Below are 27,772 nucleotides of genomic sequence, written 5' to 3' on the forward strand. Positions count from 1 at the left end.
TAGGGGTTAATACCCCTGTGGTGTTTCTTTTACAGTCTGTGTCCCTGTTCAGAAGATTTCACCTCACTTTTTGTCCCTGTGATCATTGGATTTTGAACAAATTCGCTAGTTGTGGAAACAAGGACTGGTGATAAAGCTTCAATGGAGACACCTTTTCCCCATGATAACTCTTTCAGGGTGGAGCCCCTGGTGGCAAAGCGGATTAAACTGCTGAGCTGCTGAACATGCTGACTGAAAGGGGAGTGAGCTCCCATTGTTAGCCCCAGCTTCTGCCAACCTAACTGTTCGAAAACATGCAAATGTGAGTAGATCAATAGGTACTGCTTTGGCAGGAAGGTAACGGCGCTCCATGCAGCCATGCCAGTTACATGATCTTGGAAGTGTCTACGGACAATGCTGGCTCTTCAGCCTAGAAATGGAAATGAGCACCCCAGAGTCGGACATGACTAACTAAATGTCAGAGGAAAACTTTTATCTTTACCTTTACTAGCACTTTCAGGAGTGAATTTCTCTTCCAAGGGGAAGTTGTCTCTCATTCCTGTCTCACTCCTGTTCTTAACTATGCCAGATTCTAAGTCAGTGAGCCAGGACAGACAAGTTGGTCTAACTCAGTATATGGTCTGACTCACAAGTAGAGTTGTAAGGGTATATACTGGATTGATATTCATCACATGAGCACTGCATTCTTCTGATGAATATTAATCCCCCCTCCTTCTGATTGTAGGAAGTGAAGTGCAGGGAAATGACATATTCAAAGAAGCTGCCGTTAACACTTTGTAGTTCCTTTATGCATTAACTCTTGATCATCAGTGTAAAGTAAAACATTCCTTGGCTCAGTGCAAACAGGACCATGAGGAATGTATTCAGCTGTCTTATTCTGGGTGAGTAAGAAATTCCTAATATATTCAAGGCATTACATAGAAATGTTTCCAGGCTCAGCTGTATACTTCCACTTAAAAGGATCAAGTGATGACAAAGGCTTTTCTGCCAGAGACCCTGGAGAAGTTGTTAGAATATACTAAACAGAGTTAGAAGAGCACAAATTCTGATCCAGTTTCCAACATACTATTTAGGTAGAGAAATGTAAGCAATCCACAGGAAACTTAGTTTGTAAAGTGTTATAGGAGCAATAATTTAGTTCCTGAAAGTGGCTTTAAATTCTGACAACTAAAATTATGTAGCAGAACCACTTTATCATTAAAATTTATTTTCTAATAGAACAAGTGCTTGTATTTTATGTGAAAGAGAGGGTTTGTCAACACTATGTTTGGAGAAGACAAAACAGATACTGTCACCTGATTTATCATTCTGATTCAAAAAGTGATGCAGACCCCAGGTTACCTTTTCCAGACCCCCAGAGAAACGGCAGGGCCAAGGGAGGAGGTGTGGAGTGCAGGGTATTTTTCAAACTGTTCCTCTAATTTCTGAGAGAACGTGTGGAGATGAGGTTTTGTATGCAAATTAAACACATTACTTATTGTAAGTGATTATATGGGAGTTTTCAGTCTATATCAAACTTACTGATACAACAGGCTTCTTTAAAAACTGTCTAGCCAGAACCTCAGAAACAGCTTGTTTTGAATTAAAGTGTCAAATGTTAGACATTTAGTAATTATAAATACAAATATTATGAAGAAATGATAATAAAGGAAAACAGTGACAGATCCAAGTTCCTGATCAAATGCTCAAACTATTAGATGAAATAACTTTTAGAAAATTTCTCTAATAGTTGGAAGATTAACACATACATTTTTGTAAAAAAAATACTTCACTGATTTTGTATGTGTGTTTCTGATTAATTTCCAGCCTATGCTGCCCCAGCAATATTAAAACAATTGATGGGGGATTAATAACACAACAGTGTTTTCTTTTTTGATGGCTCTCATAGGTCTTGGGCTTGTCATGTACTGTGGAGATGGAAAAAGTAAAGGTAGGATTTTTCCCTCTTCTATGGATTGAGGTGTGGAACATTTGTTATTATGTCTCTTCAAATGAACTCCAATTTGTGTCTACTTTGTTATAGGATTTTCTTGGCATGAGAAAGTTTGCCATTGTCTACTTCTAAGGCATGAGATGCTCTCAAGTGATTGAGAGTGGAAAGTAAATTAACTGTATAAAACCTTCAATACTCACCAGAAGTAGTCAAAAGTCATGGGGACAGGCAGCAATCATTTCAGAGTGAGTCCAAGGACCTCATCACATGGATAAATTTACCCTTCTTACGACACTTTCACCACACTTTGGGGACAAAGCCTGTCAGATCCCATCAAATGGTGGAGAGCTACTTCTGGTGAGGCTCCATCCCCAAATTGTGGTGAAATCGTCGTAAGAGGGAGCAATGTGAACACAGGAGGCTTCCCGCCTTCTCGTTGCCTACAATGGGGCAAGTGCAGGAAGAAGCTGGCCCGTGATAGTTTCCCCTCTGTGATGTGGAAGGCGTCACTGCAGGCGATGCGGGGCATGGGGTGACAGATTCCCCTGCTGCCCGCTAGATTCACCACGCTGCCTGGCAAATCCCCCTGCTGTTGCCCACATTGGGTGACTGAATGTGATGAGGTCCTGAGTCTACATTCTTCCCAATGTAGACTCACCTTCAGCAACAGCTACTTGTTTTCTTTAAGGGAAAGCGTGTTTTCCATTACTCCATTCCTTTTAAATATATGTTTATAATTGGTTGACAGTGATTAAATATGGGATAAGCAACTACAGTGATTTTGGGGAACAATTTTCTGCCTATGCAGAATGCATGGGCTTTGATCATGCTGAAGAAGTGCAACTTTTTGGCTTGACTTCCTAAGTCCTTTAAGATTGGAGATACTCTCATTCAGTAACTAAAAGACAGGATGAATGTGGGGGAGGGATGATATTAAACAAGGGATGGACAAATGAGGTGGGACTAGGAGGCAGGGTCCATTCTCTGAAAAACTCCATTGGCTGGGCAAAGTCTCCAAAATGCCAAAAACAACCAGTAATGTCCAGAAGTCCCTTTCTGGTTTGAGGGGAGGGGGAGTATTTTCTAAACATTAAATAATGTTGAGGGGGCTGCAACCTATTTAAAAATAAATAGCAACTTTTGGACACTTCCAGAAAAGGCAATAGACCTTTCTACCATATGTATACAAACATAAGTCTAGAAATTTTCTGAATGTCTTGGTGGGGGAAAGTGCATTGGTGATCAAGTGTGGCTGGCCCCCTGAAGTGTCATTGCTTGTTCCCTTCTCTGTGGAATGACTCTTCATTTATACATAGGTCATATCAAAATCCATAATTTTGGGCCCAAAACCTACTCTTGATTTTTACTTGAGTATATACAGTATATGTTTTTAAAATAAGAAAAATGGCAGCTGGATGAATGTGAAAAGCTATAGATCACATAAGCAGCTTTGAAAGTCACACTGTGCCCCCTCCTGTTTTTTATTACAGTACTTTTAAAAATCTGTATGCAGATTGTTACCTAGGAAGGAAGTTGTTCTTGCACTACATAGACTTCCTTTCAGCTCAGTGAGATAAACAAGGCAGTTGTAATCATGTTTATGCAAAAGTATTTCTCTTTGAATTGGATGGAAACTTCCCATACAAGCATGCATAAGTCTGCAGGGCTAGGCTGTGTATTGATGTATAACTGTCCAAGAGTAAGGGCTGGATGGTCATCTGTGATTCTGTAAGGGCCAAAACAGAGTGAGAAGTATTGCTCAGTAAATGTGCATGGAATGAAGTGATAATGGCCAGTTCAGACATTTTTCTCCCTTTTAATCATTTTCATATTATGAAGAATGGGAAAGGCTTTGGGGTTGCATTTATATTTATCACTTTATACTAGAAGCCATATGTGTAACCCAGGTGTCTGGGCAAACAAATGAGGCAGAAATAGTGCTCAGTGGAAAGAGAATGGAAATAAGAAGAAATGCATATATATTTCCATGCATGAATACACAGGGAAGCATGAATATTTCTGCACGCATCATCATCTGTGGAGGATTACTTCCTGTCCACATGCCATGCCATGTCCACAAAACCATGCCCATTCTAAATCTTGGAATCCTATGTACAACAGGCTCAGCTAAACTACGTATATTTAAATTTGTGTCCATCAATATGAGCCAGCCTCTTGTCTCTCCCATTTTCCAACAGTTGATTATAGATAGTACTTACAATTATGGGAGTGTACTATAGCTTTTTTCTCAGTTCCAAAGAGGGGTTTTTTTTATTTTGGGGCTGTTGTCGACCGCGTTTTAGGGGATCGGGCCCTTAAGGAGAGACCCGATCCGGTCCTGAGAGAACGGACCTTGGCGAAGCCAAAAGGAGAATTACGAGCCGCAATACAACCTGAAGCCGAAATGAAGAAGGTCCGCCAAAGTTGAAGGAAAATCCGCCAAGGAGTCTTTATTGAGCAATTCAGCTGAAGAGGACTCTAGTAGCGATCATTCGGTCTACTAGGGTACCATACAATCAAAATAAAGCCATACTTATACAAAATTTCAGTCTGACAGCCCTTTGAATTTCCCGCCCTGCTTCCCCGCCCATCTGATCATTGAACGAGACGGGCTTTCGTTTCCCGCCTTGCTCCGTTGGCCCAATAGGAAGCTGCCTTTTGTCTCTACTCGGGCCAATCAGGAAAGAGAAGGCGGGAGTTATCGAAACAATGAGGTGACGGGACAGGAACTAGCGGATTAAGTCCTGCTAGACCGATTTCTAAAGGGTGCTTAATTTATTAATGGCAGCAATCAAGGGTGTCCGGGTTTCTGTCACGTATACAGATTTTAGATATGCCTTGGGGTGTCAGAGATGGAAGCAAAGATGGGTGGTGATGAGCCATATTGACAGGCTCTGCAGGGCGCCTTCCTGAGGTGTCCTGGTTTTTCCTTTGGGTGAGATATGACAATGTTTGCCTTGGGGCGAATCACCTTTAGGTCAGCAAACTCCGAATTCGGCGACTCAAGCCCTATATTGTCCATGCAATTTGAATTTGATTGGATTTAGCGGTGGCAGATTATCCTTTTGTTTTTGGGAAAGGAAGCCTGGGTCATAGGAAATGGGATAAGTTCTGGGGTTCAGGTTGAGTTCAAAATATTTCCTATTTGATTTCATGATTTGACAATTATATGAAATAAAATGAAAAATAAAATAAAGTTGGAATATAAACCATACTGGGAAAAATACATATTTTCCGGGGATCCCAAAGAGTACAAATACATATAGGCAGATAGATAGATTTCATGGAAATAAGGGAGAATCCATAAAAGTGAGTTACATTGCATAAAGGGGAATCATGAATGATATAAACAATTGAAAATATTTGATAAGAACGAAGTTCATAACATCTGGAGAACCCAGCATGGAAATTCATAAAAGTGGAGTTTTAGCAGCATGATTTTACAATTCATGAAGTTGTTATCTCTTGCCTCAGGCTAAAAGGTCAAACACCTTTTGTACAGAGAGTTTTAGTAAACCACAGTAAACTCCAGTAAAAAGTCTCAATCACCTTCTACTATAAATATATGGAATATAGAACATAAAGTCTTGATTTTTGAACTATCTTTTAGTTAGGGGTGGTGGTCACCTCGATCACAGGGCCATCATTCTGCATTCTTTACAATGCCCATACATAGCATTGTTCTAGGGCACTATGCATGTTGGTGAGGGAAATCAGCCACCAGAGTAGTGGGGAGAATGAAAAATTGATCAAAATCCTCAAAAATGCTCTTGTATTCCTAATCCACAATGGCCCCTCAATATTTGCAATATTGGCTTGGTTCAAGGATCCCTCATGGATACCAAAATATGTGGATGTTTGGATTCCATTATTGAATGTTGGTTTAGTCCCAATCAGATCTGCCCAGCCTTAATTGATTGTTCTGGTTTGTCAGCACTTTACTCCCAGTCCCGGCTCCATAGTCTGCATTTTGCACAAGTCCTTGCCCTTCCTTCTCGAATCTGATCATGCCCACCATTTCCACCTACTGGTTGTTGATGTTGGTTGATGTATTTTTATGATGTTTTTACTCTTCTGGTTTTTATTATACTAATTACATTGTTTACATGATATTATGTTTTTAATTGTGTTTTACCCTGTAATCCTTGTTCATGCCAGCCTTAGTCCCCATGTAAGCTGCCCCAAGTCCCTTCGGGGAGATAGTGGCAGGATATAAAAATAATGTTGTTGTTTGTTTTGTCGAAGGCTTTCATGGCCGGGATCACAGGGTTGTTGTATGTCTTTCGGGCTGTGTGGCCATGTTCCAGGAGGGAATACGTCAGGAGGGAATACTTCTGGAACATGTCCGCACAGCCCGAAAGACATGCAACAACCCAATGTTGTTGTTGTTGTTGTTGTTGATTATGATGATGTTTTTGTATAAATGATACATGGATACTCCAGACTAATATGGCATTTTTTAACTACAATAAAGTTATTTTAAAGTAAGAAAACAGAAAAGAAATTTCTAATATTAAATTCAACTTGGTCTACATACCTTTTTTAATGTGCTAGTGTTATGACTCTTGGTTCCTTTTGTTGCCACAGACCATTACATCAACTCTTCTGAAATGTAGTGCTGGTTCATTTAACTATACTCCCTGACACTGGACACATTTCAGATTTGTTGGTGTATAGCAAAGCCCAGCTGCAGAGAGGTAATGGCATTGCTGGTCCCAAAAGTAACTGAGGCCAATGGGGAGGAAATATCTTAGTCGGTGAGTGCCAAAGTGCAGAAACACTGGCGTGGAGGCTGTATTAACTATCTCTATCTCACTCCAACCCTTCTTTCAGCTCTTGCTTCATATTTGAATGAGAAATTTTGGTGCCCGCGTTACACCGGGACATGTCAATACGGTGAGTTGGCTGAATTGATAAAGTTCAAGATATGGTAGATAAGAAGGGTAGAAACAGTTTGCTGGCTGTGCTTATCTTTGAAGAAGATGGGCAGCCGCTGGAAGGATGAACATCCAAGGATGGGCTGGTGGTTACTGTGGGCCCAGAATGCCCCCTTTCTTTGAGAGAATGGACATCTTCTCTGCTTTTTTACATCAGGTCAGGGGAAAATTACATAAATTACACTCCCTAATTTGAATTTGCATTTTTGAGGGTATGGCAAGAGAATAAGTACCTGTCCAATGTTTTCATATGAATCTGGTATGTTCCCCTCAATTCTGTTTTCTTCAGAGCTTAGATATAAAGAAGGTGGTTTGTCTAGGATGAGGAAATGGAGATCAGATTCTACATCCATCTCTCTCCCTGTTCCATCTCCCAGGAGTTTGATTTTACAAGCTGCCCATAGTTTTAGAAATAGCACCTGTTTGCATTTGTTCCAGGGTTGCTGCAGATTCTGCAGCACTCTGATAGTTAACTATTAGCAGAGTTTGTAGCCAGCTCAGCAAAGTCTTTGCTGCTTGCAGCTTGCAAATGTATCTATTTGTTCTGGAGACCGCCCCTTTTCCTGGGGAAAGAAGGCTCCATTTTGAGAAGCCTCTTGCCTTCTAGACTGAAGAAGAAAGAACTCAGATGTGCTTGTGTGGCCAAGCCAGGCCAACTCTGACAAAGCCATCGTAAGTACTGACCTGCCTTTAAAACCAGTGCTGAGCATAAATAGGGAAAGACCTATTCTTTCTAAAAAAAATAGTAGCTTAGCACTGGGGCAGAGAATATCTCAGGATTTCTCTGCCACTGGAGGAAGTTCTACCTACTTCGCCTCAAAAACTAGCTTGGAGCTTAGATAGTTATAGACCTGCTCTTTCTGATAGGGCTAGGGTAAAGAGGATCTCAGGATCTCTTCACCTTTGGAGGAAGTTAAACCAGCAACTAAAGGGGGAAAGCAAGAAAGGAACATCTGCAAGGTTTTATAAGTTGACTGTTTATATTTGCAACCTTAACTACGTGTGCCAAGTCTGCCATAGACTTTGTGAAAATAAAATTTTGTTTGATTGTTCAACTCAAAGTGCCTTTGGTTACTGAAATTTCCGGAGCTTCTAAGTAAGGCCCTGCAGTTCACCTGGGCAAAGGAAGAAGCACATCTCAAAGCTTTAAAAGGTGCCTGGGTGTGATGGCATACTCCCCATTATCAACAGTTGCTAGTTTTGAATCTCCTTTTCTTTGTCATCGGTAGCCTATTATCTCTTGTATTGACTTTAGCCATTATATATTTCATAGTTGTTGTTACTTATTACAGATTTTGTCAGCTGTCATGTCATGTTTATGAAGGTGTATTGGGAAAATATAATACTTGTATTGGAAACTATATATTGAATGTAATCATGTTAAGAAATAGAAATAGGAAAATATGTAATCACCAGCAGATTGTGTGCGTGGCCTTAAAAATACACTCTGCTCAGCAAAATAACTCTCTCCCCATAAGCAAGACCAAAGTTCACTCTGAGTGCCAGGGACATATGTTAAGTGTCAACAAGAGTAGATAAGCTAATGGACAAGAGACAAATTAAGGCTTTTTGGGATGTCAAGATAAGACCTGGTGCCAGGGGGAATACTAATTACTCTCTCTGACAAGTTAAGGTAGGGAGTAAATTCCTTAATTAATGGAGGACGAGGGGGAGCCCTAATGGATGAGATGAGAATTCCAGAGATAAGGCTAATGGAGGGACAGAGGTCTTGAAGTAGTTATATTTTAGGAAAATGCAAAGATAGCTTTTTAGTTAAGTGCCCAGTAAGACTTTTTTTGACACTAATTGGTGATTGATAATACCTATGTGACGTAGGTGGAGGTAGACCAAAATAGTATATAAGGATCTGTGTTCCTTTGTCTAGGTACCTTCGCTTTCCTGATTACAGGGGAAGGTCTTTTCTATATCGCTTATTCTCACTGGCCACTGAAAATAAACGTCATTTTTTCTACAGCCACCGGAACTCTCTTTGTCTCATTTCCTCAAACCTTTGTCTGCCATTTCAATGTTAGGTTACCATCTTCCACAAATATTTTTGGCTCATGCTCTGTATGCCAGACCCAGAGCTGTAGCTATAAGAGATGCAAAATAAGGTCAATACAGGTTGAGCATCCTTTATCCAAAATGCTTGAGACCAAAAGTGTTCTGTATGTTTGATTTTTTTTGGGGGGGGGGGGATTTTGGAATACTTGCATATACATATACAAGATATCTTTGAGATGTGATCCAAGTCTAAACACAAAAATAATTTATGTATCATATCAACTTATCTTGAAGACTTACTTATTTATGAAATGCTTTTGACATGAAATTAAAAAAATGAATACACCTTAAAGACAATTTTATATATCATGTTTTAAAATAATTTTGTGCATGAAACAAAGTTTGTGTCCATTGAATCATCCATGTGAGTAATACTGGATTTTGGAGCATTGAAAATTATTGGACTTTTGATAAGGGATCCTCAACCTGTACTCTTTCCAAATAAGAATCTGTCCTCTCATGTTATATTTTCCTTCACATTACAAAGTTCTAGCATTGCAGAAGCTTTAAACTTTTGCTGAGTTTAAATAGAGTTTAAATATTCAAAGAAAAGGAGCAAAGTTCTTAAGGGACTTTGAGCACAGCAAATACTGTATAAGCATTCTAAGAGTACACCTATACTGTAGAATTAATGCAGTTTGACTGCAGTTTAACTGCCATCACTCAATTCAGTTTAAATTTATGGCATAGGTAACTCATTCCCCTTCAACTTTCTTAGAGTCACTGCAATATTTGTACTTCTCTATACTGAGTGCTTCTACTGTGTAGAATTACTTCAATTTGGCAGCACATTAACCACTATGGATAAGTGCTATGGAATAATAAGAGTTGTAATTTTACAAGGTTTTCAGCCTTTTCTACTAAAAGAGTCCTGGTGCCCCACAAATTATAATTCCAAGGATTCTACAGCACTGAGCCAAACTGGATTACTTCAACAGTCTATATACTTTGTGATAATCTGCATCTTCCCAAAACCTTAATTCTTTCTCTGCTTTATGGACCTAGAGTTAGAAAACTACTGCCATATGCTTTTATTCATTCTGAGCTGAATTTCTTTTAGAAATAACGATCCCACCCCAACTTGTGCCAGCAAATTTCAGTGAAAAGAGTATGTTATGTGGTGACAATGTTAAACGTCGAGGGATCTCCATGTGCTCCTGTGAAAAAGGATACCAGAGGATATTTAGGAATGTAATGTATGGAATGCCTGAAACCAGTTGTGAAAGTAAGTGCATCCATTTCACTTCCCAGAAACTGTATCATCAGGAATTAAATTGTAATGAGGAGAAATGTGATTTTCAGCACTGGATAATGGGATGTCTGGAAATATTTAATTACCACAACTCCGGTTGCTCCTGACACAACCCCCCCCCCCCAAAAAAAAAACAAACCCATAATATCTGCATATATTTTGTCAGATTCAACCATTGGTTTAAAAAATGGAAAAGAAGAAGTATAGATTAAATGTTACTCTTTTTGGTGAATGATGGTGAGGTAGATGAGATTAGCAGCAGAAAGCCTCTGCCATTTTGTTCTTGTTCTCTCCTGATGTGGATTAAAGAGGCCCAGTGTCATATGGAGCACCTACACAGCATCCCAGGAACTAGTTAGAGGCTGTAAGGATGGCCAGAATCTCTCTGTTTGAGCATTGTAAATGCTCCTCCCTAAACAAACAGTCCCAGAAGTCTGTAGGAGGCAGCCACAGGATTTCAGATGGGATGCCTTCTCTTTGCCTACTCTTTCAGCTCTAGTATGATACCAGCCTTGTTTTTGTTTCTAATTGGCTTTGTAGTGGGGGGTGGGGAAGGCGGGAAGTCATCTTGTCTGCATGAACTGTTTTTCCTAGCTCTCCCATTGGGAGGCAGCAAAAGTAGTAAACAGTGCTTGCTTAGCTTGGCCAGACAGGTAAACAGCCATGTGGTTGAGGCAGAGGATAAAAGCTGGCAGAACCCTTGTGGCTAGGGCCCTTCCTCCTCCTCTCTCAAAATACACCCTCAAAAACCTGAAAATCCAAGGTACCATAGATTTTCACCCTGCTTTTGGAGCCTCTAAAAGAGGGGAAAGTGTGCCTTAGAATCAGTGAAATTAAGTATATACACATATCAATATACATAAACTTTGTTCTTATTGCTGTTCATTGCTGTTTTATTATGACTTCTAAGGCCCCTTCCACACAGCTGTATAAAATCCCACATTATCTGCTTTGAACTGGGTTATATGGCAGTGTGGACTCATACCTGTCTTGATATTCTGGGTTACAGTAGAGTCTCACTTATCCAACACTCGCGTATCCAACATTCTGGATTATCCAACTCATTTTTGTAGTCAATGTTTTCAATATATCATGATATTTTGGTGCTAAATTCATAAATACAGTAATTACTACATAGCATTACTGTGTATTGAACTACTTTTTCTGCCAAATTTGTTATCTAACATGATGTTTTGGTGCTTAATTTGTAAAATCATAACCTAATTTGATGTTTAATAGGCTTTTCCTTAATGCCTCCTTATTATCCAACATATTCGCTTATCCAACATGCTGCCGGCCCGTTTATGTTGGATAAGTGAGACTCTACTGTATATGGCTATATGGAAGGGCCCAAAGAAGGGTAAAAAGAGACCTAAGGTCTAGGGCCTGGCTAAGAAGTTCATGGCCAAGTGGCCTCTTCTGCCTGAATCCTGCTGACAAGGAAATTTGTGATGAGGTTAAGGAAGACACTAGGCTTGAGCGATCCACGAAAAAATTGATTCTAAACTCGTTTCAAAAGTAGAGGGGGGTAGCGTTTCGTTTCTGAAGTCATTTCCGAATTTCGCCCCCCCCAAAAAATCGAAATTAACGAAAATTCGTTAGTTTCAAAAGTAATTCGTTAATGGCGGACGCGCATGCGCAGTGGCCCAAAACAGCCCAAGGGGGGGGCCTTTGATGGGGCTCTCCTGCACTCATTTTTTCAGCTATACTGATCAAATTTGGTACAGTGGGAGAACACAATCCACCCTGCTTGTTCGCAAAATTGCAGAGCGTTTGCCCTTTCCTAAGATTTATTGCGCAATTTCATAGTTCATATAAAAAAACTTTATTTAACAATTGCAAAAATCTGTTCCTGCTTTTGAATTATTATTTCCTGTTCAATAGGGGTTCCTTCACTGTGAAAGTCCTTCTTCTACTTGTGTAACATTGTTTCAGTGCCCGTAAATCTGTCAAAATGTTAGGACATTGGTGGCCATTGGCCAAGAGACACATTGTGCTGCCACAATGCGCAATGACTTTCCCCAGGCATCCAGATTGGAGGCCATTATACCACAGTGGTCAAGCCCCTCCCCCTCCCAATAAATGTAAGATTTGTGCAACGTTGGTTTAATTTATCGCCTGATGGCAAAATGAGGGCTTGGATCCCACTCCCCTGGGGAGCCGGCCACCGTGGGCCGGCTCCCACCCCCGCCCCTTTCCCCAAAGCAGCAGGGCGGGGGCTTAACTGCGGCGATAGACATGGGGGTTTGGATCCCACTCCCCTGGGGGGCCGGCCACCGTTGGCCGGCCCCACGCCACCACCCCACCACCCAAGGGGAAGGGCGTGTCGCCTTTGCGGCAGCTAGTGAAAAGGGGTCCCAAGCCCCACTGACCAGGGGGGCCGGCCACCGTTGGCGGGCCCCACGCCACCACCCCACCACCCAAGGGGAAGGGGATGTCGCCTTTACGGCAGCTAGTGAAAAGGGGTCCCAAGCCCCACTGACCAGGGGGGCCGGCCACCGTTGGCCGGCCCCACGCCACCACCCCACCACCCAAGGGGAAGGGGATGTCGCCTTTACGGCAGCTAGTGAAAAGGGGTCCCAAGCCCCCCTGACCAGGGGGGCTGGCCACCGTTGGCCGGCCCCACGCCACCACCCCACCACCCAAGGGGAAGGGGGTGTCGCCTTTACGGCAGCTAGTGAAAAGGGGTCCCAAGCCCCACTGACCAGGGGGGCCGGCCACCGTTGGCCGGCCCCACGCCACCACCCCACCACCCAAGGGGAAGGGGGTGTCGCCTTTACGTCTGCTAGTGAAATGTGGGCCCAAGCCCCACTGACGAGGGGGGCCGGCCACCGTTGGCCGGCCCCACGCCACCACCCCACCACCCAAGGGGAAGGGGGTGTCGCCTTTACGGCAGCTAGTGAAAAGGGGTCCCAAGCCCCACTGACCAGGGGGGCCGGCCAACGTTGGCCGGCCCCACGCCACCACCCAAGGGGAAGGGGGTGTTGCCTTTACGGCAGCTAGTGAAATGTGGGCCCAAGCCCCACTGACGAGGGGGGCCGGCCACCGTTGGCTGGCCCCACGCCACCACCCCACCACCCAAGGGGAAGGGGGTGTTGCCTTTACGGCAGCTAGTGAAAAGGGGTCCCAAGCCCCACTGACCAGGGGGGCCGGCCACTGTTGGCCGGCCCCATGCGACCACCCCACCACCCATGAGATCTCACCCAGCACTGCCCATTTCTGCCAAGAAGCAGGAATTTCCTTCTTGATTGTCTCTCTCATACCACGGTGTTTGTTGCATCACCCTGGCCAATCACAAACAAGATCCAAGCCTTCCGTTTGTCTACGCACCACACTCGCATCAAACGATGAAAAACTTGTTGAGATCCCCTGGTGGGCTCCATTCCACCATGTTTCCTAACCAGACTTCTGTGTCAACCAGACCAGAGCCCCAAAGTCTCTAGCCGCCACAAAGGCACACTCCCTGACAGCAAACCGTCTGCGGCCCTGGCCGCAGCCCTACCGGATGGACACAAGCAAGCTGGCAGTCCGCAGGGTAGTCGTGGCCACCATCACATCAATAATGATAATAATAATAATAACAACAGTAAGATCTTTATTTGTATTCCCCGCCCCATCTTCCCGGAGGGACTCTGAGCGGCTTCCATGGGGCATGCCCGTCAACAATACAATGGCAGCAATTAAACAAAAAAAAAACTATAGTAAAAAAAATGTTGCATCAATAACACATAAAATAAAAAAGCTGTCACAGTCAGCATACAGCATTACCTGGTTAAAAAACAGTGGGGTAAAAACATGGCTCTGGGCCGAGGGCTGAATACTTCCACAGAGAAGAGGTAGTTTCACAGTTAAAAATCAATAAAGTGCGAAATACTCTTGGCCTGGCAACCAATTCTTCAATAGGCAACGATCCACCCCACAGTCCTCAAAGGCTTTTTGGAAGAGGAAGGTTTTAAGGCTCTCATGTAAGGTTCATGTCTATGGAGTTGAACTAGAGGGAAGACTAGTGTGTGTCTGGTGTTATTAAAGTTCTCTAGCAGATGAGCTTGAAAGAGGGAAATGACTTCTGTTGGTTTACAGATTCAGTAAAGTTGTAGATGTAAAATAATGAAAGATATTGTCTTTATGGAGTAGAAATGAAACCAAAGAACTTAAACATAGCACAAATGTTGAGACAAAAGAAACCATGAAGACATAAGTCATTGTTTTTAATAGCAATACAGAGTTTCTGAGTGGTTGGTTTCTCTACTTATGAGTCTGCGGAATATTAGCATCACATACTTTCCCTCAGTATCTTATCCTCTCAGACACACGCATAGAGAAAATAATTATAGCAGGCAATGGCAGGGATCCATAAAAAAAAGGTTTATCCCTGTCATTGTGGGATTTCAGTTATCCCATATTGTAAAAGCATTGGAAAGGGGTGGGAGATAAATAAAAAGTTTCCGTTATCCTAAACGACAAGAGGCTTTGGGCAGGGTGTCCCACATATAACGATGGCAGTGTTAACAAAGTTGGCTTGTAAAGCACCTTTCATTTCATTCGTCAAAACACAGTCCTCATTTTCAATTACAAAACGCTATGAATTGTCCTGGACTGTATAATTTTTTTAATCATTTTACATTGATCGTATTATAAACACTCTGAGAGTCCTCCTCGCTTCAAAGGGATTTCTTGATATTCCAGGACCGGGAGTTTGGCCTCGAGGAAGAGCATTCTCTACAGATAGGTCACTCGGCAAGCTGCTGCAAGGGGTCACACCATCGTCGGCCATGTTGAATACTCTCTTCAAAGCCTTGAACTGCTTGGAGGATAATTAATGGAATGTGCTGGGTTATTTGGGAATTCCAAGTCACCTAGTCTCTCCCACGAAAAGTGTTAATTGACATGCTGGGAACAGAAAACGGATCAACCGCCGTTTTCAAGATTGGGAATGGGTTGCGGCAGGGCCGCATAAGTTCAGCCTCTGGAATCATCTAGCTGTTTGTGTGGAACATTAAATGCGACATGCGTGGCTAGAGGACCTGTAGGCAGGATTTGAAATTTATGGAAGGCACATTTACAACCTATGATATGAGATAACAGTCTGCTGGCTGAAAGAGAGTAGGGGCAGAGGAGCCTTCTCTCAAAGGTGAAAGAAGAAAGGACCAAAGCTGGGTTGTAAGAGAAGGAAGCCTAAGGGAACCACACAGATTTATAACTGTCAACAACATGGATTGGATGTGGAGGGTATGACAGACGTTTTATTTCTTCTTGCGACATATCACTGCAGGTGCGGACTGTGGCCTGGAAGTTAGTAGAGGTTTTGCAGAGCTGTGTCCACACTTGACAAAATAAGAGCAGAGACTTCACGCAAACATTGGAGGACCGCATACTCGCATTGTCATCGCAATGCAATTCCCCATAGCAACCTGTGGATGTGAGAGCTTGACCGTAAGGAAGGCTGAGCGTGGGAAGAATGGCACTTTTGAACTTAATTGCTTTTGGAAAAACAGGACAGTGCCTGGGAGTGTAAGAAGATCCAACTGGTCCATCCTCCATGTTATAATGCTCGGCCGCTTCAAGGAGGTAGTGAAATTACAGGCAAAGCATCAGGATGGCATGGACTTGAAGGAAATTTTGCCGTTGATGTCCGACAGGGAAGTCTTTTTTGAATCCGTCCGAGAGTTCTCCATAGCTCGGAGAAGACTACAAGTCTGAGCTCAGTGTGAAAGACTTACTGCGGTGTGATTCCACCCTCTTCTATCGTCCCACCAACAAACCAGCAAAAAGCACTTCCGAAGCCAGAGAACCTGTGCCCACAGGTCACCAGCAGCCGCAAAGGCACACGCCCTGACGGCCAAACGGCACCGTCCGCGTGCGCGGCCAGAGGGCGCAGGGACCATCAGGCGGCCGTCCCGCGGCCACAGCGTCGACCACACCCTCTCAAGGCGATGGGACAGTGGAAGAAGACAATTTAGAGAAGTGGTGGCCAAGGCCGAGGTGTCCTGCTTACTGCGGTGTGATTCCACCCTCTTCTATCGTCCCACCAACAAACCAGCAAAAAGCACTTCCTTAGCCAGAGAACCTGCGCCCACAGGTCACTAGCAGCCGCAAAGGCACACGCCCTGACGGCCAAACGGCACCCTCCGCGTGCGCGGCCAGAGGGCGCGGGGACCATAAGGCGGCCGTCCCGCGGCCACAGCGTCGACCACAGCCTCTCAAGGTGATGGGACAGTGGAAGAAGACAATTTTGAGAAGTGGTGGCCAAGGCCGAGGTGTCCCACTTTCTGCGGTGTGATTCCACCGTCTTCTATCGTCCCGCCAACAAACCAGCAAAAAGCACTTTCGCAGCCAGAGGACCTGCGCCCACAGGTCACTAGCAGCCGCAAAGGCACACTCCCTGACGGCCAAACGGCACCGTCCGCAAGCGCATCCAGAGGGCGCGGGGACCATAAGGCGGCCGTCCCGCGGCCACAGCGTCGACCACACCCGCTCAAGGCAATGGGGCAGTGGACAACAATTTTGACAAATGGTGACCAAGGCCGAGGTGTCCTGCTTACTGCGGTGTGATTCCACCCTCTTCTATCGTCCCACCAACAAACCAGCAAAAAGCACTTCAGAAGCCAGAGAACCTGCGCTCACAGGTCACTAGCAGCCGCAAAGGCACACGCCCTGACGGCCAAACGGCCCCGTCCGTGAGCAGCCACAAAGATTCTGATGGACCGTTATCTCTGTAAAGCGAGACTCTGCCGTATTCCTTCACCAAATATGTCTTACCGAAGGATCCACATGGATTATAACAATGTTCATTCTGTACAGTAACTGCGAGGATCTGGAGAAGACCTTACAGTCATGGCTCATTCCCGAAATATTTTTTGCCAAAAAAAGGGTAGAGATTTGAATTTAATCCGTTCTGAACCCAAAGCGGATGCATTTCCTACCTTGGCTTTTATGGACTAAGTTCCCCCAGAATATCCTTCTTCCCAGCCAGAATCATTATTACGGGAGACAAAACCTATAGGAACCTCAGGGAACGGCCCCTAGAGATTGATTTACCCAAAAACGAAAGTGGGCAACGGTGTGTGATGATAAAGACGAGAACAGAAGGGATGAGAGGAAGGAAAGCATAGTAGGATAGAGGAGAGAGTTGTTGGACATAGGCCAAAGGGGCAACCCCCCCCCAACAGAAATAGCCAAAATTAATCAGAAGCAGAGCAGCTTAAAGGAGAACTGTTGTTCTAGGAGGCGTCAGTGTCAAAATCCAAATCGGGGAAATTCAACACGGGAAGGTTGGCCTTCAGGAAGACCAGTTTCTCAACTGTTTGAGGGTCCAGCAAGCTGCGGTGGGGCGTGACTACATCTCCCGCTAGGCTGAAGACCCTTTCGCTCTGCACGCTGGTGGGCAGACAGCTGAGAAACTGGCGGGCTACGTGCGACAGATCCGGCCACATGTGATCACGTGAAGCCCAATAGGCCAATGGATCACAAGAAATTATCTCAGGAGGCTCCTCAAAGTACCTGTTGACCAAGCATTCGGCCGAGTCTACCTTTTGCGCAGAAGCCAGCAAAGAGGAATCTTCCGAGCGGGCTAGTATGGCCACCGTCTCTGCAAAGAAAGCGTTTCCTGGTCGCGGCTGGAGATCCCTAACCCTACGGCAATCCCCTGCCGGCTCCCCGGGATTATCACTCTCGCCACTAGCGCTAGTGCTGGGGGTGGCAGGCATTTCCGGTAGAGGGGCCACTGTGCCCGTTTCCCCCACCCTCAGCAAAGACCTCCCTCCCTCCTGGACCGGTGGTGTCAGCGGTCCAGCCAGGGAGTCCAGTGTTCGACCGGCCCCAAGCCTTTGTAGGTGCCTCCTTAGCCCCAAGACAAGGGGCACCGCCTGGCTAAGAAGGGCTTTTGATTCCGAAAGTGTCTCTGTGGCATGTTTGAATGGCTTTAGGACGTCTACCAGCTGGGAGATGGTGTCCCACTCTTGCTTAGTTGGAACAAGCTTGCTAACAGGCGCAACCAATGTAAGGGAGATGCCGTGTACCGCCTTCTGCTGCTCGACCATGCGTTCGAGCATTTTATAGGTTGAATTCCACCGGGTAGAGACGTCCTGGAGCAGCTTGTGCTGCGGGAGGCCTTCAAGGCTCTGCCTGTCTCTCAGTAGCCTGCGATCTTTCTACAGCGCTCGATCAGCAGGGCGATGTTTGCGGTGCTGGCCGGCTGCTCATCCGGGCTCTTTAAACCTTCCTTGACGGTATTGTGAAGCAAGTGGGCCATGCAGGTGACATTCAAAAACCCTGCACTTTCAACCGCTTTGATCATATTTTTACCAGCGTCAGTCACCATGAAGCCCCTCCTCATTTCTTCCGGCCTGCACCGCATCCACTCCCCCATCATGTTTCCCAGATAGCTGCAGATGGTCTCTGCCTTGTGATCACGATCAACTACCTCCAAAGCGAGGAGTGCCCAACAATGGGATGTATCCATACTGCCTTCCTTCTCCCACCAATGTGCCATGAGAGAGAGGTAGGAATGGCCTCCTCCCAAGCTTGACCAAATATCAGAGGTAAAATGGATGTGTCCTCCCATGGCGCTCCACAACATCTGGATAATGCGTTCCTTGCAGCCCTCGTACAATCCGGGAATAACTTTTCTGGAAAAGGTGTGACGGGAGGGGATTTTGTAGCGGGTGCACAGGCGTTTCATAAGGTGGACGAAGCCATCTTGTTCAACCAGGCGGAAGGGATGGTGATCAAGGGCCATCATCTCTCCCACACTTCGGGTTATCTGCTGGGGTGTGGGTAATGTTTCTCCCGTTCTCTTCCTGGCTAATGGCATGCCCCAATCCTCCAAGGTGGACTGTGTCTGCCTTCCACCATCTACACCAGGAGAACTTTGTGTGCTAATGCTGCCACTGCAAGGGCTTGCAGCTCCCCCTCCTACCGATATCGAGGGATGGTGCCGCTTCATGTGAGAGCTCAACCCCGAGGTCGCAAGATGTCTCGGGTCTCTGCCTCTGCTGATATTTGCCCCACAGTGTCTACAAACTGCCAAAGTGGCACGCTGAGTGTGGACATTGAAATGGTCCCAAATATATGACCTTGGCCTCCCCATAGCCACTGTGCCGACGCCCAGGGAGGTAGGAGTCATGGGCACCATAACAGCAGCATGAGAAAGTCTATGATTTGATGGTACTACCTCCTCTACCTCCTCCTCACTGTCAGTAGCGGGTGGAGGGGTGGGGTTAACAAGATCCTCACTATCCACCACCTGTAGTTCCAGGACGGCAACACCTGTATGTTCCATTGATCGTCCACTTGTCTCAGCTCCACCGACACTGGCTCCGGGTGGAGGGCTGTGAACTTTCAGCAGTCGAACAGCCAGCTTCTTCATCAAGTCCACCCACTCCCATCGTTCCACGTTCCAGACGGATGGGACCCACCCTAACTTTTTTGGCCCCCCACAGTGTCCGGGCTGTAGCTTGACCACTAGCAGGACTTGCTCCACCAGACCCGCGTTCAGCTGAACGCTTCATGATAACGGGAGTGTTTTCAGCTTACAGAAGGGAGGAAGGTATTGTGTTACTAGGGGGAAAGATGTGTTGTTTCTTGATTGGCAATGTGTTCTGGGTCGAACTGCCGCAAACCCTTCTACTACTGTTGTTCTTATTGTTATACGTAAAAGAGGGGATACCTGTATTTTCCAGACCTTGCTAGGGTTAATAGGAGAAAGATATTTGCAGCAAGCCCAACTTGAGCAGCTGAGAAGAAAGGAAAGAGGGGGAACCAAAAACACGCTCCCTTTTTCCCAAAGGAGGTGGTATTATACGGAGGATAATGGGAATCGCAACCCTTTTGCCAGACTTTGCTACTAGCGCAGGGAAGGAGATTCACTGCTGCCTGCCACTGGAAGCCCTCTTGAGCAGCAGGAACCAAAAACATGCTCCCTTTTTCCCAAAGCAGGTGGTATTATACGGAGGATAATGGGAATCGCAACCCTTTTGCCAGACTTTGCTACTAGCGCAGGGAAGGAGATTCACTGCTGCCTGCCACTGGAAGCCCTATTGAGCAGTAGGAACCAAAAACACGCTCCCTTTTTCCCAAAGCAGGTGGTAGTATACGGAGGATAATGGGAATCGCAACCCTTTTGCCAGACTTTGCTACTAGCGCAGGGAAGGAGATTCACTGCTGCCTGCCACTGGAAGCCCTATTGAGCAGCAGGAACCAAAAACACGCTCCCTTTTTCCCAAAGCAGGTGGTATTATACGGAGGATAGTGGGAATCGCAACCCTTTTGCCAGACTTTGCTACTAGCGCAGGGAAGGAGATTCACTGCTGCCTGCCACTGGAAGCCCTATTGAGCAGCAGGAACCAAAAATACGCTCCCTTTTTCCCAAAGCAGGTGGTATTATACGGAGGATAATGGGAATCGCAACCCTTTTGCCAGACTTTGCTACTAGCGCAGGGAAGGAGATTCACTGCTGCCTGCCACTGGAAGCCCTATTGAGCAGCAGGAACCAAAAACACGCTCCCTTTTTCCCAAAGCAGGTGGTATTATACGGAGGATAATGGGAATCGCAACCCTTTTGCCAGACTTTGCTACTAGCATACGGAAGGAGATTCACTGCTGCCTGCCACTGGAAGCCCTATTGAGCAGCAGGAACCAAAAACACGCTCCCTTTTTCCCAAAGCAGGTGGTATTATACGGAGGATAATGGGAATCGCAACCCTTTTGCCAGACTTTGCTACTAGCATACGGAAGGAGATTCACTGCTGCCTGCCACTGGAAGCCCTATTGAGCAGCAGGAACCAAAAACACGCTCCCTTTTTCCCAAAGCAGGTGGTATTATACGGAGGATAATGGGAATCGCAACCCTTTTGCCAGACTTTGCTACTAGCGCAGGGAAGGAGATTCACTGCTGCCTGCCACTGGAAGCCCTTTTGAGCAGCAGGAACCAAAAACACGCTCCCTTTTTCCCAAAGCAGGTGGTATTATACGGAGGATAATGGGAATCGCAACCCTTTTGCCAGACTTTGCTACTAGCGCAGGGAAGGAGATTCACTGCTGCCTGCCACTGGAAGCCCTATTGAGCAGTAGGAACCAAAAACACGCTCCCTTTTTCCCAAAGCAGGTGGTAGTATACGGAGGATAATGGGAATCGCAACCCTTTTGCCAGACTTTGCTACTAGCGCAGGGAAGGAGATTCACTGCTGCCTGCCACTGGAAGCCCTATTGAGCAGCAGGAACCAAAAACACGCTCCCTTTTTCCCAAAGCAGGTGGTATTATACGGAGGATAGTGGGAATCGCAACCCTTTTGCCAGACTTTGCTACTAGCGCAGGGAAGGAGATTCACTGCTGCCTGCCACTGGAAGCCCTATTGAGCAGCAGGAACCAAAAATACGCTCCCTTTTTCCCAAAGCAGGTGGTATTATACGGAGGATAATGGGAATCGCAACCCTTTTGCCAGACTTTGCTACTAGCGCAGGGAAGGAGATTCACTGCTGCCTGCCACTGGAAGCCCTATTGAGCAGCAGGAACCAAAAACACGCTCCCTTTTTCCCAAAGCAGGTGGTATTATACGGAGGATAATGGGAATCGCAACCCTTTTGCCAGACTTTGCTACTAGCATACGGAAGGAGATTCACTGCTGCCTGCCACTGGAAGCCCTATTGAGCAGCAGGAACCAAAAACACGCTCCCTTTTTCCCAAAGCAGGTGGTATTATACGGAGGATAATGGGAATCGCAACCCTTTTGCCAGACTTTGCTACTAGCATACGGAAGGAGATTCACTGCTGCCTGCCACTGGAAGCCCTATTGAGCAGCAGGAACCAAAAACACGCTCCCTTTTTCCCAAAGCAGGTGGTATTATACGGAGGATAATGGGAATCGCAACCCTTTTGCCAGACTTTGCTACTAGCGCAGGGAAGGAGATTCACTGCTGCCTGCCACTGGAAGCCCTTTTGAGCAGCAGGAACCAAAAACACGCTCCCTTTTTCCCAAAGCAGGTGGTATTATACGGAGGATAATGGGAATCGCAACCCTTTTGCCAGACTTTGCTACTAGCGCAGGGAAGGAGATTCACTGCTGCCTGCCACTGGAAGCCCTATTGAGCAGCAGGAACCAAAAACACGCTCCCTTTTTCCCAAAGCAGGTGGTATTATACGGAGGATAATGGGAATCGCAACCCTTTTGCCAGACTTTGCTACTAGCGCAGGGAAGGAGATTCACTGCTGCCTGCCACTGGAAGCCCTATTGAGCAGCAGGAACCAAAAACACGCTCCCTTTTTCCCAAAGCAGGTGGTATTATACGGAGGATAATGGGAATCGCAACCCTTTTGCCTGACTTTGTTAGCGTTGAAAAAAAGAAGTTTCCTAATCAAAATGAAAGCCCACCCCGCCCGCACCAGCAGGCAATATGGCGCAGCAGAAAAATTGCAGGGCTGGTGGGCAAATGGCAAACGCCAAGCTTGTGGGGAAAAAAGGCCACAGGCCCTTGGGAAAAACACCCTGCAGAAACACCCAACAGTTTCCCACCCCACCTCACCCACCCACCCTTTTCTCCCGGTCTTCTAATCTTAGCTCAGCCAAGGAAGCTGTGACGCAGCAATCTTGCCTGCCTGTCTGGAATCTCACTCCCAACCACCCTCTCTCGTGCAGATCCCGAGCCGAAATGAGCCACGAGGCTCCCGTGCACGCTCTTTTCATTCAGGACGTACTACCAGCCCCTCCCCTGGGTTAAACGTGCTCTCTGATTGGCCACAAGGTGGAAACAACACGCTAGGTCGCCCCAGTGCACTTAAACAACTTTGGGTGATTTGCAAAACCTTGTTTTCCCAACGAAAAAAACCGACAACATTAGAAAAAAGGGCCTATCGCGGTTCGAAACCGCGATATCCACACGAGTGGACAATCTAGGTCGAATATTGCTTCACAAGTTACAAAAGTAACGAATTAGTAACGACTAACGGGGAAATCGAATTATTTGAGCAAGCCTAGTAGACACACTGTAGCACATTCAAGCACTTGAAACAGGGGTGGGGGTGGGGTATTAACCTGTTAATCTCTCTGTAGTTAAATAGTTGTTCCAAGATTTGTGTGTCTCCATTTCTTTGTTAGAATCCAGTATGGAGACTGGTGTCACTGCAACCTCTGATGTGACTGAGGTCATTTCTACTGAGGGGACATTCACTTCATATGCATATGTCTTTCCAACTTCTCCATCAGGTCAGGTGCAGCCACAATCAGCTGACATTTGTAGTATGCAATGGCCATTGGACTGGTTTATTCCATGAAGGAGTGTTTTACCTGGGACATCTGCAGATATCACTGATATCACTGAAGTTGATAGAAAGAAGAAGGAAGATCTTGATGATAGGTAGAAAGAGAAAATTAGGAGGAAAAGAGTGGTTAGAAACTGGGCCAATTGGCTTTTGGGTTACCTGATTTACATAGATATTCTTACAAAAGCTCACACCCATAAAGCTTTTCCTTTGATTCAATATTTGAATGTTATTTATAGGACATATGTCAATTTCTCAGTAACTGTTTGGTTATCTTATTAATGCAATGCTTTTGACACAAAATAAATAAAAATCTTATTAATTATTTTTGGATGAAATCAGCCAAGTACCCTCCCATTCATTGGGACCTGATACATCCAAAGCTTTGGATGTATCATGTCCCACTCTAGTCAATATCACAGACAACCAGCATTTGAGTCAGAATTCCAGGAGTTCTCTGCTTACACACCCCTCAAACATGCCTGGGCAGACACATAGACTACTTTGTTGAGAGTATGGCATACATTGCTTTTGCACTACGAAAACTTGTAAATTTCATCATATCAGTTCTATTTGTGGGGCTTCTCACTCTTTTTGTCCCCGCCCTCCAGATGAAGAACTCTTGGAAACAGGCATGGAGCTGTAGCAGACAAGAGAAGCCCCAGCCCAATTAAATTGGGTTCTTTCCTGTTTTGGCTTACATTTTACCCCAACTTTAAGAATGTCCAGTAGGCTTGCTCAAATAATTCGATTTCCCCGTTACCTGTTATTAATTCGTTATTTTCGTTTGTTTTGAAGCAATATACGACCTTGATTGTCCACATGTCTGGATATTGCGGTTTCGAATCGCGAGAGGCCGTTTTTCGTTATGTCGTCGTTTTTTTCGTTAGGAAAAAACAGCTTTTGCAAATCACCCAAACTCCCACCATTCAGGCCCTTTCCTTTTGCCCCTCAGCAAAAGGGGCGTCACGGGCTCAGCCAATGGGAGCGGGCGAGGGGGAAGGAGGCCGAGGAGGAGGAGGAAGACGGAGGGGGGAAATGGCCGTGGATCGATCAAGCCTAATGTCCAGTATTTGTGAGTTGGTTATTTTGAAGAGTTGTGGAAAGTGCACACCTCTCTTTGGAAGGAATGTTAAATCTGTTTTTGGCCATGAACACATAGTGTGGGAAAAGATCCTCAAGAAGGGTGTTGAAAAGAGGGTAGTTGGCCCTTTCTCAGTCCCTCCTTTGCCTAACCCAAGGATATAACCCCTGGGGATAGTTCCCAAGAATGTATGTTTATTCGTCATCTGTCATATGACCTTATCACATGCCCACCCATTCCCCCATGCTGTTTTGCCAGCAAGCTTCCCCCATCACACGGGGGAAGTGTCGCCAAACCGGGACAGACATGCTGATGATGAAGCACCCTAGGACTGGGACTGGGGCCTCCGTCAGAAGTTGAGGAAAGTCATGCATGCCCATCCATCCCTCAATTGGGGCAGAAGCATCCTAGGACACTAAAAATTCCTTGTGTGATAAGGTCCTTATCCTCAGGGTGAATCTATAAATGACTCAATCTCTGTTGAGCTCTGCACAGTGCGTTATATATCCTTTGATGTATACATCCTTTGTGTGTTATACATCCTTTCAGGAAGTATAGTGTTGGGGCAGAGCTTTTAAAATGCAACACTAAGTCTGCATTTTGCTTGTTTCCTCTAATTTTGAACAATTGGGCTTTGAGTTTGAGGAAACTTTCTATATGGATCAGGCTTTACCTATAGGCTGTTCAGTCTCATGCACTGCTTTTGAGAAGTTCAGCACCTTTTTGGAATGGGTCCTCAAATTCAAAACTAAAAGGCATAGTTATTAGATTTGTTTTTTATTGGGAGACTTGGGCCTAAGCACTGTGCATACCTTCTTCTACAATTTACTTTTCTCATAGACCAAACAGGTGTCCCATTGGCTCATGAGAAGACTGAAGGACCTTTTCATACATTGGTCTTTGGGGGCACTGAAACTGATACTATACAGCTATTCTCAAGGCTCCTTTCACAGAAAGTTGCTGATGTGTCAGCCACATTGATTTTTAACATGTAAAGTGCCATGCTAAAAGAGTTTCAGTAATAAATTTTGCTTCATGAGTTGTTGCTCCTTGTCACACCTTCCTCACCTAGGATACTATGTTTGATATCACTGAATTTGTATCATAAAGTATTTTATCTTGTTATTTCTAGGAATGGTCAACAAAACCTATTAAGGCTCCAGTCAAATAATAATTTCTTTTAACTTTGAATCTAGCAAGCCATACCCATTGAGAATAATCTGTCCATGCAGCAAAGTGAAAAATCCCACATGCCAACATGTCCATTTTTCATGTACATTATACATATCTTTCTTCACAGGAATTTCCGGTCACCCACCGAGAAACATACCATGGGAGAATTACAATGAAAAAATGTGTTTAAATACAACAAAAGCAGTACGTGTGTTGTTCTGTTTGTGAAATGAGCATACATTTTGGATCATCCGAACCATAATGTTGAATTTTAAAATAAAGTGTTCACAGAATAAAGCATAGAAAATAGCTTATATTATACATGTTACAAGTGGGCAATTTAGAAATAATGTTACTGTCTGAGGACTTTATCACACCAGGCTCCTCTCCCAGGAAAATCCCATTCTTGACACATGCACCATGCAATCAGAACCTCTCTTTAAAATCTTACATTGAGTCTTTGTTTGCTTTAATACTTTATAACATGCAGCATTCGGCACTGTAAACTAAGTACCACCCCTTTTCCTAGTTTGGCACATATAGACATATATCCCCCCCCCCCCCAACAGAAATATTAATTAAAAGCAGTGTTTTCCCCTAGAGGGAAGAAATTCATGATAAATTAAATTAATCACTACCAGAAAAATGTAATTAATCTTCCAATGATTACTCTATTCTGCCCAGTCAATGGTAAACAAAGGTCACCTAAAGCCTATCCTCTGGACCATCTGAAATTGGCATTACAGCAAAATGAAATTATCATGCTGCAACTGATAGCATGACAGAACTGAGAAATGAGGTTATTCACAGAGGTTTTGCATTAATGAAAAGAAACACTTTTCACACTGTCTCCAGGACAGCAACAGGGCAGTGGTGGCATCATGTAATCAATCTCAGCCAAAGATATGATTATCCAGTTGCAAAAGCAGAATCCCCCGCCTGGTTTCGGGAATTTTCCGATAAATAGGATGTGGGGGCAACTAAAAACAGGACTGAAAATGCTGAGTTGCACACCCCTATTAATTACATCTCAGTTTTAATTAATGAATAAGCCTTTAACTATGTTAATGTCTTCATTATCTATTAGTTGTTATCTTTATTTTTGTTTTCCCAATATCTACATGTAACCCCAACTAACTGTAACTAATTGTGATGTAACTCCAGCTGTAATTGTAACTATATGGAACAGTAAGCTTATTTATGCATACCTAGATTGGCCAGTGCCAAGACCAAGGGATCAGGCTTCATAAAATAACTTGAAGCTGTGTATAAACATTTGCAAGCTCAATGTTATAATGTTATTATTTGTGGCATGTGACTATATGAACTTACTGAGGCAGTGGACATATACATGTTTCTTTTTAAATGCAAATATCACATTTTCATTGCAATTTGGTTATTTATCTCTGTGAGCTTCCTTTCCAAAAGCCTCACCATTAATGCCAATTAACTTCTTATGCCTGCTTTCTTGCAGCCAACTAATCTTGAGAAAGAATGGAGGCTGGAATGAGCTGGCTCTAGGGAAGTGCATAGTTAGGGTTCTGCTTGCTTTCTTAATTTATAGATTTAGATTAATCTGGAGAGTGGGATTTGGTCTGATTCAGCCTAGTCTGCTGTCCAGACTTAACACTGGTGCCAATGCCTTTTCCCTGTATCCATTAGCACAGTAAAGGGGGATGGATCATACCCGTGTCACCACAGCCACTGCTCCTAGCCACATGATCAGCAAGAAGGAGAGGTGATCACATGTAAATGTGCCCTATGAGACTGATGCAGATCCCCTCCAGTTCCCACTTGGGCAGCTATGGATAGTTTGCTTTTCTCTTTGCTAACAACATAGAATTCCTTTCTTTTTCTTTTTTAGGATAATGCAAATGATGCCAGAAACTTCTACTGTGGACTCATAAATGACACCATGGAATCTCCCTTTGGTAACAACAATTCCTTAGAAGTAAGACTTCTTAAGAATGTCAAACATTTGACCACAACTTCTCCTTCTTGAGAATCCGTTGTGCTTTTCTGATTCAAGATTGTGGGTTTCTCCTTGCATGTTACAGTGGAGGAAGGATGAAAA

General features: G+C 44.8%; 1 long non-coding RNA gene across 1 annotated transcript; it reads left to right on the top strand.

Moving 5' to 3' along the window:
• The first annotated feature begins 710 nt into the window (after positions 1-710).
• LOC103278677 (uncharacterized) lies at positions 711-27,706 on the top strand. The gene is made up of 5 exons (XR_010005443.1): positions 711-881; positions 1,889-1,930; positions 9,995-10,159; positions 25,826-25,902; positions 27,563-27,706. It is a non-coding gene; the product is annotated as an uncharacterized LOC103278677 (long non-coding RNA).
• The last annotated feature ends 66 nt before the right edge of the window (positions 27,707-27,772 follow it).

This window comes from Anolis carolinensis, chromosome 4, assembly GCF_035594765.1.
Source record: "Anolis carolinensis isolate JA03-04 chromosome 4, rAnoCar3.1.pri, whole genome shotgun sequence".
NCBI classification, from domain to species: Eukaryota; Metazoa; Chordata; class Lepidosauria; order Squamata; family Dactyloidae; genus Anolis; species Anolis carolinensis.